Below are 15,124 nucleotides of genomic sequence, written 5' to 3' on the forward strand. Positions count from 1 at the left end.
CAGATAAATAATGGATACTTTTATAGTATAAATATATCACATGCAATATTTGGGATATGCTTGTATTTATATAGTTACATTTTATCTGGCAACCTACACATGTGGTTAGTGGCTACCATATTAGACAATGCAGTTATGGAGTGTCCTGTTTCTTGCAAAGTCCTTCAAAATTATTCACACACCCTGTAGAATTAAACAAAGAAGAAAAATGGGACAGAAATCCTGGAATGAGCTGAGACTCAGCATCAAGGGACTGAGAAAAACCCTAGAATAAGCTGAGAATTAACATCAAGGGATTGAGAAAACCGTCTCGACCAAAGAGGGAAGAGTGAAATGAAACTAAGTGTCAACGGCTGAGAGATTCCAAACAGAGTCGAGAGGTTATCCTGGAGGTTATTCTTATGCATTAAGTAGATATCACCTTGTTGTTCAAGATGTAGTGGAGAGGCTGGAGGGAACTGCCTGAAAATGTAGAGCTGTGTTCCAGTAGCCATGTTTCTTGATGATGACTGAACAATGATATAGCTTTCACAATGAGACTCTGTGAATGTGAAAACCTTGTGTCTGATGCTCCTTTTAGCTACTATATCAACAGAAGAGTAGAACATATGGAATAAAAATAAATAATAGGGGGGAACAAATGTTAAAATAAATTTCGTTTGAAATGCTAGTGGTAAATGAAAGCGAGGGGTAAGGGGTATGGTAGGTACAATCTTTTTTTTTCTCTACTATCGTTTTATTTCTTTTTCTGTTGTCTTTTTATTTCTTTTTCTAAATCGATGCAAATGTTCTAAGAAATGATGAATATGCAACTATGTGATGATATTAAGAATTACTGATTGTATATGTAGAATGGAATGATATCTTAATATTTTGTTTGTTAATTTTTTTAATTAATAAAAAAAGTTAAAAATAAAAAAGAAGAAGAAAAATGGGTATTTTGGCAAGAAAAGGCCAGACTTCTGAAAGAAAGTCAGTAGATACCATAGTCAGGATTACAAACCAATGAAATTCAATTCAACAATTGGTCTAGTTTGCTAGCTGCCAGAATGCAATATACCAGAAATGGAACAGCTTTTAAAAAGGGAAATGTAATAACTTGCTAGTTTACAGTTCTAAGGCCATGGACATGTCCAAATTAAAGCAAATTTATAGAAATGTCCAATTTACAGCACCCAGGTAAAGATACCTTGGTTCAAGAAGGCTGGTGAGGTTCAGGGTTTCTCTCTCAGCTGGAAAGGCACATGGTGAACATGGCAAAGTCTGCTAGCTTTCTCTCCAGGCCTCTCGCTTCATGAAGCTCCCCAGGAGGCATTTTCTTTCTTCATCTCCAAAGGTTGCTGGCTGGTGGACTCTCTGCTTCATGGTTCTGCAGCCATTCTTGTCATTCTGGCAACTCTCTCAGATCTCAAACCTTTTCCAAAGTGATTCCTCTTTTAAAGGATTCCAGCAAAGTAATCAAGACCCTCCTGGAACAGGTGGAGACATGTCTCCATCTAATCAAGTTTAATACCCACAATTGATTGAGTCACATCTCCATGGGGATAACCTAATTACATTTCCAACCTGTAGTACTGGATAGGGATTAGAAGAAATGGTTGTTCCCCCAAGATTGATTGGGATTAAAACATGGCTTTTCTAGGATACATAAATCCTTTCAGACCAGCACAAATGTGGAGAGCATATATTCAGTTGTATGCTACAATATGGTCACACGAATTGCATGAGACCAGTGTCCATTTTAACTGATTGGAACCTGTGCTGTACTGGGCATTAACTATTTTGAATATCTTCTCTGACCATGAGGAAAACAATGTGGTATAAGTCTTGAAATACTCCTCTTCAGGAATTCACAATCTGTGGAGAAGTAAGGTATTAACTTTAAAAACAAGCAAACAACACAAAACAAAAAGCCTTTTAGTACAAGAGAGATTCTAAGTGATATATACAAGGAAAATGCTCTGTGAATATACATGGTCAGCCAAAGAGGGAGGCCCTAGGTGGGTGCTGATTTTCATTTTATGCTTGTTTTGTCTAAGTTTAATAAACTCACCTTCTCACCTGTTACTATGACTTGACAGACTTTAAAGACTATTTTGGGACTTTGTAAAATTGCCTTTTACAAAGTGGATTTATTGGATTACAAATTTACAGTTCTAAGGCCATGAAAATATCCTAGTTTAAGGCATCAAGAGGGAGATACCTTCTCTGAGGAAAGGCTGCTGGCATCCGGGGTTCCTTTGTCACATGGGAAGGCACACGGCAATGTTTGCTGGTTCTTCTCTCCTGTACTCTGGTTGCAAAATGGCTCTCAGCTCCTGTGGTCCTTCTTACTTCTCCTCTGTCTCTCTGAGCTCTCTTCAAAATGTCTCTGCCTTTTATCCTCTCATAAAGAACTCCAGCAAGGGAATTAAGATCCACCTTGAATGGGCTGGGTCACATCTCCATGGAAACAACCTAAACAAAAAGTCTCACCCACTATAGGTCTGCACCCACAGGAATGGATTAAAAGAACATAGGCTTACTCCCTTATTCAGTGTAGGGACGGTTGAGTAAGAAAATAATGGCAATAAATAAATAATAGAGGGGGATGTTCTTTTTTATTTTTATACTTATTTTTACTTTTTTGAATAATGAAATTGTTCAAAAATTGATTGTGGTGATGAATGCACAACTATATGAAGATACTGTGAACACTTTGGATGGTTATTTGGTATGTGAATATATCTCAATAAAGTTACATTAAAAAAAAAAGAGCATGGGCTTTTCTGGAGTACATAACAGATTCAAACTAGTGTAGACTGTTAGACCCCTGTAGGATTAAATCAAGGTAGGCATGCTTGTGGTTGTATCCTACAAGAAAAGTTCCCCTATCTTCTGCAAAAAGAGTCATTAGAACCCTCAGTCTGGATCCCCAAACCAATGAAATGCAATTTGATTCAAAAAGATATTTACCAAATGTCTATTATGGATAATGTCTATCTATGATTCCAACATACAAGGTTAAGTTTCTAAGTGTAGCAGGCCATTTATTCTACTTCCCTAATCTCTATGTGCAAAAAATGATGCACAATTTCTCCATCAATCACACACATGGCTGGACTGTACTCTAAAGGTCATCCAGCCCTGGCTCTGTCCATCTCCTATATGGGAAGTTGCCAAACTATGTCCCTTCTTCCCCTTTCCAAATCTCAACTCTTAGATGAGATTCTCCTCATTTTTTCCCCAAAACTACTCTCTGAAAATCATGGCACACAAAAAATTTCCCCCAGATTTTGAACTTGAGATATGACCCACAGTTGCATAGCAAGTTGAAGGAAATATTGTGAGGCCCCATTCAGATTCTCCTAGCTGCAGAGTGCAGGCTTTTGGCTCACACCTGAGACCTTGTCCTAGGATTGTTCTCACTGAGAACAGTCCCAGGTTATATCTCCTCCCTGAGAGCAGCCAGCATCCAATGATTGATCAACCAGGAACACAAAGACCCACACCTTGCCTTAATTCCAGACAATTTTGGACTGCCAGTTCCCCATAAGCTCAGCCGATTTTTTTCTGTTTTAACAACATTGCATGTCAACCTCTCCCTCTGCTTCCCTCATTCCTGCACAGATGTTGTTTCTAAGACTACTTCTAGCAGAAAACAAAAAAGCCTGCATGCATATGTGTATATATATAGATATCCAGAAATCTGTTTGGGGGGAGTCTGACCTAAGTCATAAATTCTTGAAATATCACTTTTTAAGCTTCCAGATTCTTAGGACAAGCTTCTAGCTTTGTTGAGATTGGCTTTTTCTACTGCTTGGGAAAAATGAGGCCTGAACTGCCTTTTTCCAGGCAGGTGGGCAAACATCATAGAGGCAGGAGACAGGGCAATTTCTGGAATGAGAGAGGAACTTCCCAGGGTCAGTTACATTCAGTGGGAGAACCAGACCAGCAAGTGCCTGCAATTAATCTTATTCCTCAGTAAAATGCAGACAGCCCAGTGAGATCTTTGGACTAATCCAATACTGCCCAATAAAATAGCTACTTGTTATGGTGGAGGAATCCCAAAATACAATTTTACCCTCGGCTAGGAATAACCACTTCAACTTTCTTCCAGTAGGCCTCTTCCTATCCCTCTCCTGATGAAATTTTCCTGCAAGACTGAAAGTGGCTGTTTGGAATTTGGGGAGTAGGTCCTTCCATAACTGATCCACAACCACTTAACTCTGTGGAATCTAAATAACACCATTCTTAGTGCCAGTTGTCATCCATTCATCTTTCCTCTTGGCTTTGTGCCTTCTTCCAACTTAGCTGCAAAGAGGGGAATGCTGGTTGAGTAGCAGGTACTGCTTATATGCATCAAATTTCTTCTGTGCCAAGCTCCATGCTGGATACTTTGTATTGGCTCATTTAAACCTCACACTTACCTACAAGGTGTGTATATCCCAACCCATCTCCCACCCCCCAAGATCTCACCTCACGGCACCGAGGCTCGTAGAGTTATGTAATTTAATCTTTGAAATGTGTTAATTTATCTTCCTTAGGAATTTATCAGCCGCTGTTAGGTCTGCATAGGGTTGTGAAGCAGTGTCTTAAGTTAATTCTATTGTTAGTCTTGATAGAGCTGGAAGCAGATCTAACCCTTGACTACCCCCTAATTGAAGTTTTGTTCCTAAATCCTTTACTCTCTTGGCTGTCCTAATGCTGTAGGTCACGGGATGTATCTGAACCTGGGATGGTCTAACAGCTGTCCAACATTCCTGTTGTATCATTGATTAACTAATTTATTAATAAATTCACTTAAGTATTTCCTGCATCTTTACTGTCTAAAACGTGCAGGAGATATTATTGGGGGATGCTATGGCCCAGCAGTAAATAGCACAGATTCTGAGGTCCATGGGTTGGAATTTGAGTCCAGGCTCTATCACTTAGTGACCTTATATTAGGTGTTAATATAATCCTCAGGTTTTTCACTTGTAAGATGGAGACAAAAATGTACTCGCTTTATTGGGGGTAGATGTAGGGTGGAAATAGCATAGTCCTTCACTGTAAAGGGCTGGGCATGCAGGTAACTGCTTAGTAGCCATTCAGTCACTGATGGAGAAAACAGAGTGAATAAAGAATGCTTTCTAATCTCAAGATACATCTAGTATAAGAGGAGAAATGAGATATGTGCATAAATAACTATACTTCAGACTTAGAAAGTGATGGGTGATATGGAAGTAGAAATCATTTGGAATAAAATTTGGAGGAAGGAAAGATTACTTCTAGGCAAGGAAAGCAAAGAAGTCTTCTTGGATAAAATATTAAGGTTGAGGGATAATGGACACTATCCAGTATTAAACCTGGAGTGGCAACCCTGTATTTTAGACCAGGAAAAACTATTCAAAGTTTAAAATAATGTCAGTTACGTGATGCTGGCGGACAGCATGCTAAGTCTGGGTGCCTGGTGGTATACCCTCGAGATCGATATTAGGCACAGTATACACCCAGCCCACATATTCTGCTTTCCCATCAGTTCCACGGGGCCAGTCAAGACTTCTTCTTCCTTGGTTGCCTTAATCAGGACTAGCTCTGGAAAAGACTGTCAGCAAGAGTTTACTAAGTGTCTACCAGAATCCTAAACTAATCCTTTCTCATGGAGTTTATCTAGTTTAGTTATAAAGCTAATACTAACATGCAAAAATGATCATTATAACCTTTATTTTCCTTTTTCCTGTTCATAAAAGCATTACTGTTCACTGTGGATAATTTAGAAAATTAGGTAGGGAAAAAGCAGTCACCCCAAATCCTATCATTTTAAATTAACCATAGTTAAAATTTCAAATTATTAATTTTTACACCCATCCACAGACAGACATAGCATCCCCATACTCACCTTAGACTTACCCACAGGAGTTTCTTGCACAAGCAGATCATAAATTCTCCTATTTTCTCTTTCCCTTCTGGACACATCTGCCTAGGAATGTGGTTTGGCTTACAGTACAAAGAAAGGGGGTATTTTAAAGCCACTTCAGGTTCTCAGCACGGCCATCAATCAACAGGCAGCTCTGTAAAGCCTCCTGTTTCTTAATGCAGGTGGACTGCTTAGCCTTGTCTTACCAGGCAAGGAAAATAGGAAGTGACTGATACAGCTCTGCACCCCCAAAATGTAAAGCACCATTTCCACATGGGCAGGGAAGGAGCCAGAAAATATTCTCTTGCACAGGGAGAAATGATTTTCTTCCTCAATGTAGATATAGACTATACTGTATTTGAGAGTTAATATTAGTTGGAGGTATGTGTATATGTGTACGTGATTCTGGACGGCTATAAAGAAATCCTCATTCTGCATCTCTCAATGACAATAAAATCATAAAAAGGACTCACCACTCACTTTGGACCAACCTACTTTAAGGAAGGCCCCCTGTCATGTTAGTCTAGACTAGAGATCCCAAACTAGAAGCCCCACATAGTGTTGGCCTGCATGCATTCAAATTTTAAATGTCTCCAACATGAAAATATGAGTAGATATCGCAATCCCTGCTTCTATTAAAAAAGAAAGGAAGAAATAAAGACTTCACAATTCTGGCCTCTCTTTTTCTAAATTAAAGAAATTAGCCCTTCTGATATCGTTTTTTCTCCCCCAGTTTATTTACCTTTTGGCTTTTGGAGGAGTTTTGTTGTTTTTATTTCTGTACAGAAATTTTTAATTGTTATGTAATGACATTTATCAATCATTTCTTATATGGCTTCTGAATTTTGTATCTTATTTTTAAAAGATTTAGTCACCCCCAATTTCTTTTTATTTGCCTGTGCTTTCTTCCAGTACTTTTATGGCCTTATTTTAACATCTAAATATTTGATACATCTGGAGTTCATTTGGGCATAAGAAATGAGATAGGGATCCACTTAAAATTTTTTTCTAGATAGTAAGTTAAATGCTCCAACTCCATTTATTTAAAATGTTTCCTCCCCAAATCTTGTAATGCTACCTTTGTCTTACACTCAATTCCCATGTGCACTTGGGTCTTTTCCTGGACACACTTTTATGCTACTAATCTACCTATTCTTATGCCACTACCAAGCTTTTAATTGTGGTAATTTTATAGAATATCTTAATCTTCTAGGGCTAATCTTCCTTTGTTATTATTCTTTTACAGAATTTTCATTGCTATTTTTGCACATTTACTCATCAGTGTTAACGTTAGCTTTGTCTTGTCTAGCTCAGCATTTTCATTGGGATAGGGTCAAATACATAAATGAATTTAGGGAGACTTCACATGTTTATGTTATTGAGAGAATTATTTTGCATTGTACTGCTTGAATTTCTAACTATGTGCATGTATCAGTTTTTTTTAACTTTTCTATTGTCTAGTATAACATATATACAAAGCAAAGAAATAAAAAAAAGCAATAGTCTTCAAAGCACTCTTCAACAAATAGTTATAGGACAGATCCCAGAGTTTGTCATGGGCTACCATACTATCCTCTCAGATTTTTCCTTCTAGCTGCTGCAGAATATAGGAGGCTAGAAGGCTTAAAAAGTTTTTTTATCAGCAAAAAATATTTATTTGGTAAAATTTATATTATGACTAGTGTAGTTCCTAATATAAGTTATGTAGACAGCTTAATCGAACATGTGGAACCTTGAGTAGGGCATAAGATTTTGTAGGTTTGTCCAGAATGATGCCCCAATAAATCCCAGAATGATTTGAAAGGTGAATAAAAAAGTATTTGCAAAGTCCCCATGGGGGAATGGTGAGAAAGGGAGAAAACTCAACTTCCCCAAGTGGAGAGTTCTTGATATTCTCACAAGCAGTGTGGACAGCCAAAGCAATATGCTGAGCCCTCAATCTTGGGGTTTGTTCATATGAAACTTAACCGCACAAAGCAGAGGCTAAACCTACTTAAAATTAGGCCCAAGAGTCACCCCCAAGAGAACCTCTTTTGTTGCTCAGATGTGGCCTCTCTCTCCAGCCAACACAACAAGCAAACTCACCACCCTCCCCCTGTCTACATGGGACATGATTCCCAGGGGTGTGGACCTTCCTGGCAACATGGGACAGAAATCCTAGAATGAGCTGGGACTCAGCATCAAGGGATTGAGAAAACCTTCTCGACCAAAAGGGGAAGAGTGAAATGAGACAGAATAAAGTGTCAATGGCTGAGAGATTCCAAACAGAGTTGAGAGGTTATCCTAGAGGTTATTCTTACGCATTAAATAGATATCACCTTGTTAGTTATGGCATAACAGAGAGGCTGGAGGGAACTGCCTGAAAATGTAGAGCTGTGTTTTAGTAGCCACACACAAGGGTGTGAAAACCTTGTGTCTGATGCTCCTTTTATCTACCTTATCTACAGACAAGTAAAACATACGGAACAAAAATAAATAAATAATAGAGGAAAAAATGTTTAAATAAATTTAGTAGATTGAAATGCTAGTGATCAATGAAAGGAAGGGGTAAGAGGTATGGTATGTGTGAATTTTTCTCTGTTTTTTTAAATTTCTTTTTCTGAATTGATGCAAATGTTCTAAGAAATGATCATGATGATGAATATACAACTACGTGATGATATTGTGAATCACTGATTATATACGTAGAACGGAATGATCATATGTTAAGAATGTTTGTGCTTGTTTGTTATATTTTTAAAAATTTAAAAATTAATAAAAAAAGACATTTCCACATCTTTAAAATATATATATATATTTTTTATCACCATGATCGACTTTTTTTCTTTTTTTGTGAAAAATAACATATAATGTATCAGTTTTTATGACCATAAAAAATACATTTTCATTCTGAAAAAAAGGGGGGATGGGGAGAAGAAGAAGATAGCAGGGGTAATTAATGATTAGCAGATAAATTTATTTAGAGAAGCCATATAAATTCTAAACCCCACAATTTTATCTTCTCTTCTGTTTGTGGCTGTCTCACTTTCTCACAGTAGAACAAAATAGATTCGACAGCACATTTTGACCCTGCATGTTATACTAATCAGAAATGTTAGTTCTCCCTCTGCTCTGTCTCATTTCTGCAAATTCAAAAGATACACTCCTCTCTCAAAGGTTGTCCCAGCTGAGAGAGGCAGACAGCAAACTTGGCAGGTTGCCCTCACATTCCCCAGCCAAGGCTGACATTGTCTGACTAAACTGAAAAGGGTCAGGTTTCAAGTGACAAAGGAGTTGCTTTGGTTCTCCTGCAGTCTCACCAGCAACTTTCCTCACCAGCTGCTTTCCTCTTCTGCCCCTCTTGAAGAGACAAATGGGTAAAGCGAGATCTGCAGAAAGCAATAGAGGCCCCTCAAACGGGTCTTTAGGTCTTTAATATGGTGAGAAAGTGAACTGGGAGTTACACTTCTCTTTAGAAGGTCATTTCTGGTAATATTTCTTGGTTTCCAAGTTTAGTAAGGTCCAACTCTCAGTTTCTTTCTTGCCCCATTTTCTTTCTTTTCCTTTCTTTCTCTTCTTCCTCCCTCCCTCCCCCTCCCTCCCTCCTCCCTTCCTGTCTCCCTCTGTCCTTCTGTCACTCCCTCCCTTCCTTCCTTCTTTCACATTCAGTAAATATATGAGCATGATCATCCTAAAATGCAAGTCAGACTATGTCACTCCTCTGCTCATAGACTCCATTTCACCTCACTTGGAGGCCTTATGATGTCTACTTCAAGCTCAACAGGATGTCCACTAACCCCCAACACCTGAGACCTCTTCTCACCTTCTCTCCCCTCCATGCCCAGAATTCCCTGAGCTCAGATGACCTGTGGCTTACTCCCTCACCTATTATGCAAATGTCACCTTCTCAGTGGGGCCTCTTCTGGTCACCTAATCTAACATTTTCAGCCCTGTCCTCCCACCCCTACTCCCAGCTTTATTTTTTTTCCTAGAGCTTATGACCATCTAACATACTTTATATTTTACTTAGTTTCTTTTTGTTTTTTGTCAAAGTTATTATCTTTTATATTTTGGAGCCAAATGACTCAAAATCAAGCACAGAATGCCACATTTAATTGAATCTAAGTCTTCGGTTGTAAGAATATTATTTTATGTACCACTGATAAAGGAAAGTTCCCCCGATTGTACTATTACCCAGTGTTTCTTTTTATAAAATAACCTTTTTATTTTAGAACAGTTCTAGGTTTACAGAATCCAGTGTTTGTGTGTGTGTGTGCACTTTCTTCTTTTTCTTCAATGATTTTTTTTACTGTGATATAATCGTCTAAAGGATACAATGAGTAGTTTACAATATCATCATAAAGTGGTGCATTCATCACTACAATTAATTTTTGAACATTTTTTTACTCTAAAAACAATAAAAATAAGAATGAAAATAAAAATAAAAGTAAAAAAAGAATAAAACATCCCATAGTCCCCATACCCCCCTATTGTTTATTTATTTTTTCTTACTCCTCTGGCCATATACTGAATAAAGGGATTGTTTATCAGTATATGATACTGATAAGGTTTTCACACTTATACATTCACACCTTAAAGTGCTGTAGTTATTCAATCATCTTCAAGAATCAAGGTATTGGATTACAGTTCAGCAGTGGCACGTATTTCCCTCTAGCTACTCCAACACACCAAAAACTGAAAAGGTATTGTTCTAGTTTGCTAGCTGTCAGAATGCAATATACACAGAAACGGAATGGCTTTTAAAAAGGGGAATTTAATAAGTTGCTAGTTTACAGTTCTAAGGCCAAGATAATGTCCCAATCAAAGCAAGTCTATAGAAATGTCCAATCAAAGGTATCCAGGGAAAGATACTTTGGTTCAAGAAGGCCAATGAAGTTCAGGGTTTCTCTCTCAAGTGGAAGGGCACATGGTGAACACAGTCAGAGTTTCTCTCTCATCTGGAAAGGCACATGGCAAACATGGCATCATCCGTTAGCTTCTTCTCCTGGCTTCCTGTTTCATGAAGCTCCCTGGGAGGCGTTTTTCTTCTCATCTCCAAAGGTCACTGGCTGGTGGACTCTGCTTCTCGTGGCTGTGTTATTCTGTTCTGCTCTCTCTGAATCTCTTATTCTCCAAAATGTTTCCTCTTTTATAGGACTCCAGAAACTTATCAAGACCCACCCAAATGGGTGGCGACATGTCATCACCTAATCCACCTTAACAACCACTATTGATTAAATCACATCTCCAGGGAGAAGATCTGATTACAGTTTCAAACATACTGTGTTGAATAGGGATTATTCTGCCATTAAGAAATAGGATTTAGATTAAAACGTGGCTTTTCTAGGGGACATACCTCCTCTCAAACCGTCACAGGTATATCTACACAATGCATAAGAATAACCTCCAGAAAGTCCTCTCTACTCCATTTGAAATCTCTCAGCCACTGAAAGTTTATTTTGTTTCATTTAACTTCCTTTGTTTGGTCAAGAAAGCTATCTCAGTCCTACAATGCCAGGGCCAAGCTCATCCCCAGGAGTCATATCCCACGTTGCTAGGGAGAGTTACACCCCTAGGAGTAGGGTCCTGTGTAGGGTGGGAGGGCAGTGAGTTTACCTGTGGAGTTGCTTAAAGAGAGAGGTCACACCTGAGCAACAAAAGAGGTTCTCTGGGGGTGACTTTAACGCATAATCATAAGTAAGCTTAGCTTCTCCTTTGTAGGAATGAGTTTCATACGAGCAATCCCCAAGATTGAGGGCCTGTCCCATCAAATTTGCAGTCCCCAGTGCTTGCAAGAATATTAGGTCTTCCCCCAGGTGGGGAAGTTTAATATTTCCATCTTTTTCCCCAGTCCCTCAAGGGGACTTTGCAAATACTTTTTTATCTTCTGCTCAGCTTACTCTGGAATGTACTGGGGCATCACACCAACCTGTACAAACTAACAAGTTCTCACTCCCTATTCATGGTTGCATGTAATTATGGTGATTGAATAAGCTGACCATTAAATTAGTTAGTGTGCTACTGAAAAATACAAATTTTGCACCAAATAAAATTTAGTCTCACACAGAGGTTTAAGTTTTAAAATATAGTCAATATCATCCTTTACCCTTTGGTCTGATTTACTTTAGACCTACCTAGATCAACTTAATTTGTATGTCTAAATGAAATTTGATCACTCTTTCAGTTTACTTAGTTTCTTATCTATTATCTATATTCCCCACTGGAAGGTAAGCTCCAGGAGGGCAGGGATTTTATATGTTGTTTACTTCTTTATCCCCAGAGCTTAGAGTGATGCCTTCTATAAAAGCAATCATAGATATGTGTTGAAAGAACAAATGAACAAATTAGTAATCACTCAAGAGCATTCATTCATCTTCTAACTACCTTTCCCCGAAGCCACAGAGGCTTCCAGAGTCTCTGGTTCTGGTTCATAGATGTAGAGCTTAACTTCTGTGGAGCCAATTAAGATTTGAGGATTCCCAGGGGCACGGTTTCCCTTCATGGAACATATCTCAAGAAGACTGCCTTGTTTACAGAGTGAATAAAGAAGGTTTCTTCAAAAAGGAAAGATAAGAGCAAATGAAATCTAGTTTTTCTCACCATTGAAACTTCTCCTCAGTTAAAGGAAAAAATTCTCCTCTAGCCATGATGTATGTGCATGTTTTAAATGGTAATATGATACACAACACTGCTGAAATCAATTTGTTTCCTAGTTTACTCCCTTAGAGAGAAAGAGAGAGACCCCTGAGACACTCATTTATTCAACACTTATTGAGTGTAAATGAGCACCAGGCTTGGCCTGTAGTGCTGGAGATAATTTCTGCCTTCATGAAGTTTATATCTAATGAAGAAACAGACATACTGATAAATAAATATATTATTCAAACTGAGTAAAGTGCTATGAAGTTAAATTTTATGGTATTATACCAAAAATTATATTTTTATAATTATTATTATAAAATAATAACATAGTTGGACCTTCTTAGTTATGGACAGGGAAGGCTTGCATGATATGTGAGGATATGAAGAAGCCTGCCATGACATATTTGTAAACAGACAGTTGGTGTGTTCTCAGAAATGAAAGGAAGCCAAGGTGGCTAGAGCTGAGTGAACAAGAAGAAAAATGGCTAAAGATGAGGTTGAAAAGATAAGGCCAGAGCATGGAGCCTCTTGTAGGTCTTGGTGAGGAGTTTAGGTTCTGTCCAACTGCACCGTGAAGCTACTGAGGAGTTTTAAGGAGGGGAGCAACCTAATCCAACTTAATTTTTTGAAAGATCACTCTGGCTATATGCAGCTATTGAGGTCTTGGAATGTGGCAAATCTGACTGAGATATATTTGTGTAAAACATACATCAGGTTTCAAGGATTTAGTACAGAAAATGCACAATATCTCATTAGTAATTTTTATATTGATTACATATTGAAGTGATAATATTTTTATATATTGGGCTATATAAAATATTTTATTAAAATTAATTTCACCAGTTTCTTTTTAGTATTTTTATGTGACTGCTAGAAAATTTTAAATGATATGTGGCTTCTATTGTTTTTCTATGGGACAGTGATATCCTGGCTGCTTCATGAAAAATGGACTGGAGAGGGAGCAACAGAAGTGAGAAGACCAGTGAGGAGGCTTGCTGGAGCTTAGAAATGACAGACTAATTGGACACGGGTGATACCATGGAAATCAAGAAAAGTAAATGCATTTGAGGTTGAGGTGGGGGTGTTCTATAGAACCTACTGATGATGCATCAAGGGTGAGTCCCTCAATTCTGTCTTGAGCAATATGATGCTGTCATTTACTGAGATAGGTAAGACTTGGAGAAGATTGTCTTTGGGGTGGTGGAGGTGATCGCAAGCCCAATTTTGGACGTACACAGTCTGAGAGACCTGTGAGACATCCCAGTGGAAATGACAAGCTGGCAGGGAATAATGGGAAACTGGGGCTCAGGGGACAGGTTTAAGTTAGATGAGGAAGATATTTTTGTATCCTCAGCTCACGAGTGGCATTTTAAGTCTCAGGATGAAGGACAGAGTGTAGATGGAGAAGGGGACTAGGACTGAGCCCTGAGATATGCCAAGATTTGGAGTTTGGGTAGAAGAGAAAGAGCAAAAGGATCAGAGACTTTGTCATTGAAACAAGAAATGAACTTGATGGAAGAGAGAGCTGCTGGCCAGAACAAAGGCTGCTGAGAGGTCAAGTAGATGACCTCAGGGCATATTCATGGGCTCAAACAAGAAGTGAGCCAAGTATTGTCAATAGACATTTTTTTTTTCAATGGAGGAGTAGGGACAGAAGCAAAGTAGTAGGGAGATGAAGCGTGAATAGAAGGTGAAGTGGCTTGTGAAGACTTAACTGCTTCAAAAAGTTTGGCCCAGAGAAGAGCAGAGAAAAGGAAGTTACCTCAAGAGAGATGAAGTGCTAAAGGGACAGAGTTGTCAAAGCTGCAAGTTATCAGAGTACTTTTGTTTGAGTATGGGAGTGATAACAGATGGAGTGAGATTAATGATACAGGAAGGGGATGTATAACTCAAAGGAGCAAAATCCTTGAGAAGTTGAGAGGAGATAAGATCTGGAACCAAGTGCTGAAAGAGGAAAATTTACCTCGAAGCTAACAAAGATGAAGTTTTGGGGCTCTTCGCTTGCATGGGCCTCTGTCAGGACCTAATTTTTATTTGTAATTTTTGAATTCTTTTTCTTAAATAGGGCCACCAGATTTAATGGCTTTGGGCCCCAGACAACCTGAAACTGCCCCTGCATGGAGGGACTTCTGGTAGGAGGGGAGATGCCCCAGTGTCTCTCAAACTTGAGCAATTAACAATAAAGTAAAACAAACAAAAAAACTCACAGATGCCAAAAGTATACAGCAGAACCCTTGGAATTTGTGTCCCCCAGTTTGAGATCTGCTTGAGATAGTCACATCCCTGGTGGGGAGCCAGGAAACCTTGAGATCTATGTGTGGCTTCACCTGAACCATGTACAGGACCAGCTTCTTGGGCATGAAACCTATAGAATTGCATAGGGCCCCACACTTAGAAGGAACCCTCACTTGGCTTAATGCTCTTCTGTCACCATTTTGAAACTTTCAATGATTTTTGAACAAGTAGCCCTATTTTTTCGTTTTGTACTGGACCTTGTAAACCACGTAGCCAGTCTTGGCCATGTGTTATGACCTTGTCCTACACTATGACCTTGGGCAAAATACTTGACTTCTGTTTTGAAAATAAAAAGGAGAGAGAGAGAGAGAGAGAAAGAGAGAGAGAAAG

General features: G+C 38.6%; 1 long non-coding RNA gene across 3 annotated transcripts in view; it reads left to right on the forward strand.

Moving 5' to 3' along the window:
* LOC143691329 (uncharacterized) overlaps positions 1–14,829 on the forward strand; it is a 105,415-nt gene extending 90,586 nt beyond the window's left edge. For 2 of the 3 annotated variants that reach the window (XR_013179469.1, XR_013179467.1), the window contains 2 exons: positions 13,420–13,668; positions 14,565–14,829. This is a non-coding gene — a long non-coding RNA (uncharacterized LOC143691329). The remainder of the gene's footprint in view (positions 1–13,419; positions 13,669–14,564) is intronic. The other variant, XR_013179468.1, reaches the window with a different exon arrangement.
* The last annotated feature ends 295 nt before the right edge of the window (positions 14,830–15,124 follow it).

Source organism: Tamandua tetradactyla, chromosome 7, assembly GCF_023851605.1.
Source record: "Tamandua tetradactyla isolate mTamTet1 chromosome 7, mTamTet1.pri, whole genome shotgun sequence".
Taxonomy (NCBI): Eukaryota; Metazoa; Chordata; class Mammalia; order Pilosa; family Myrmecophagidae; genus Tamandua; species Tamandua tetradactyla.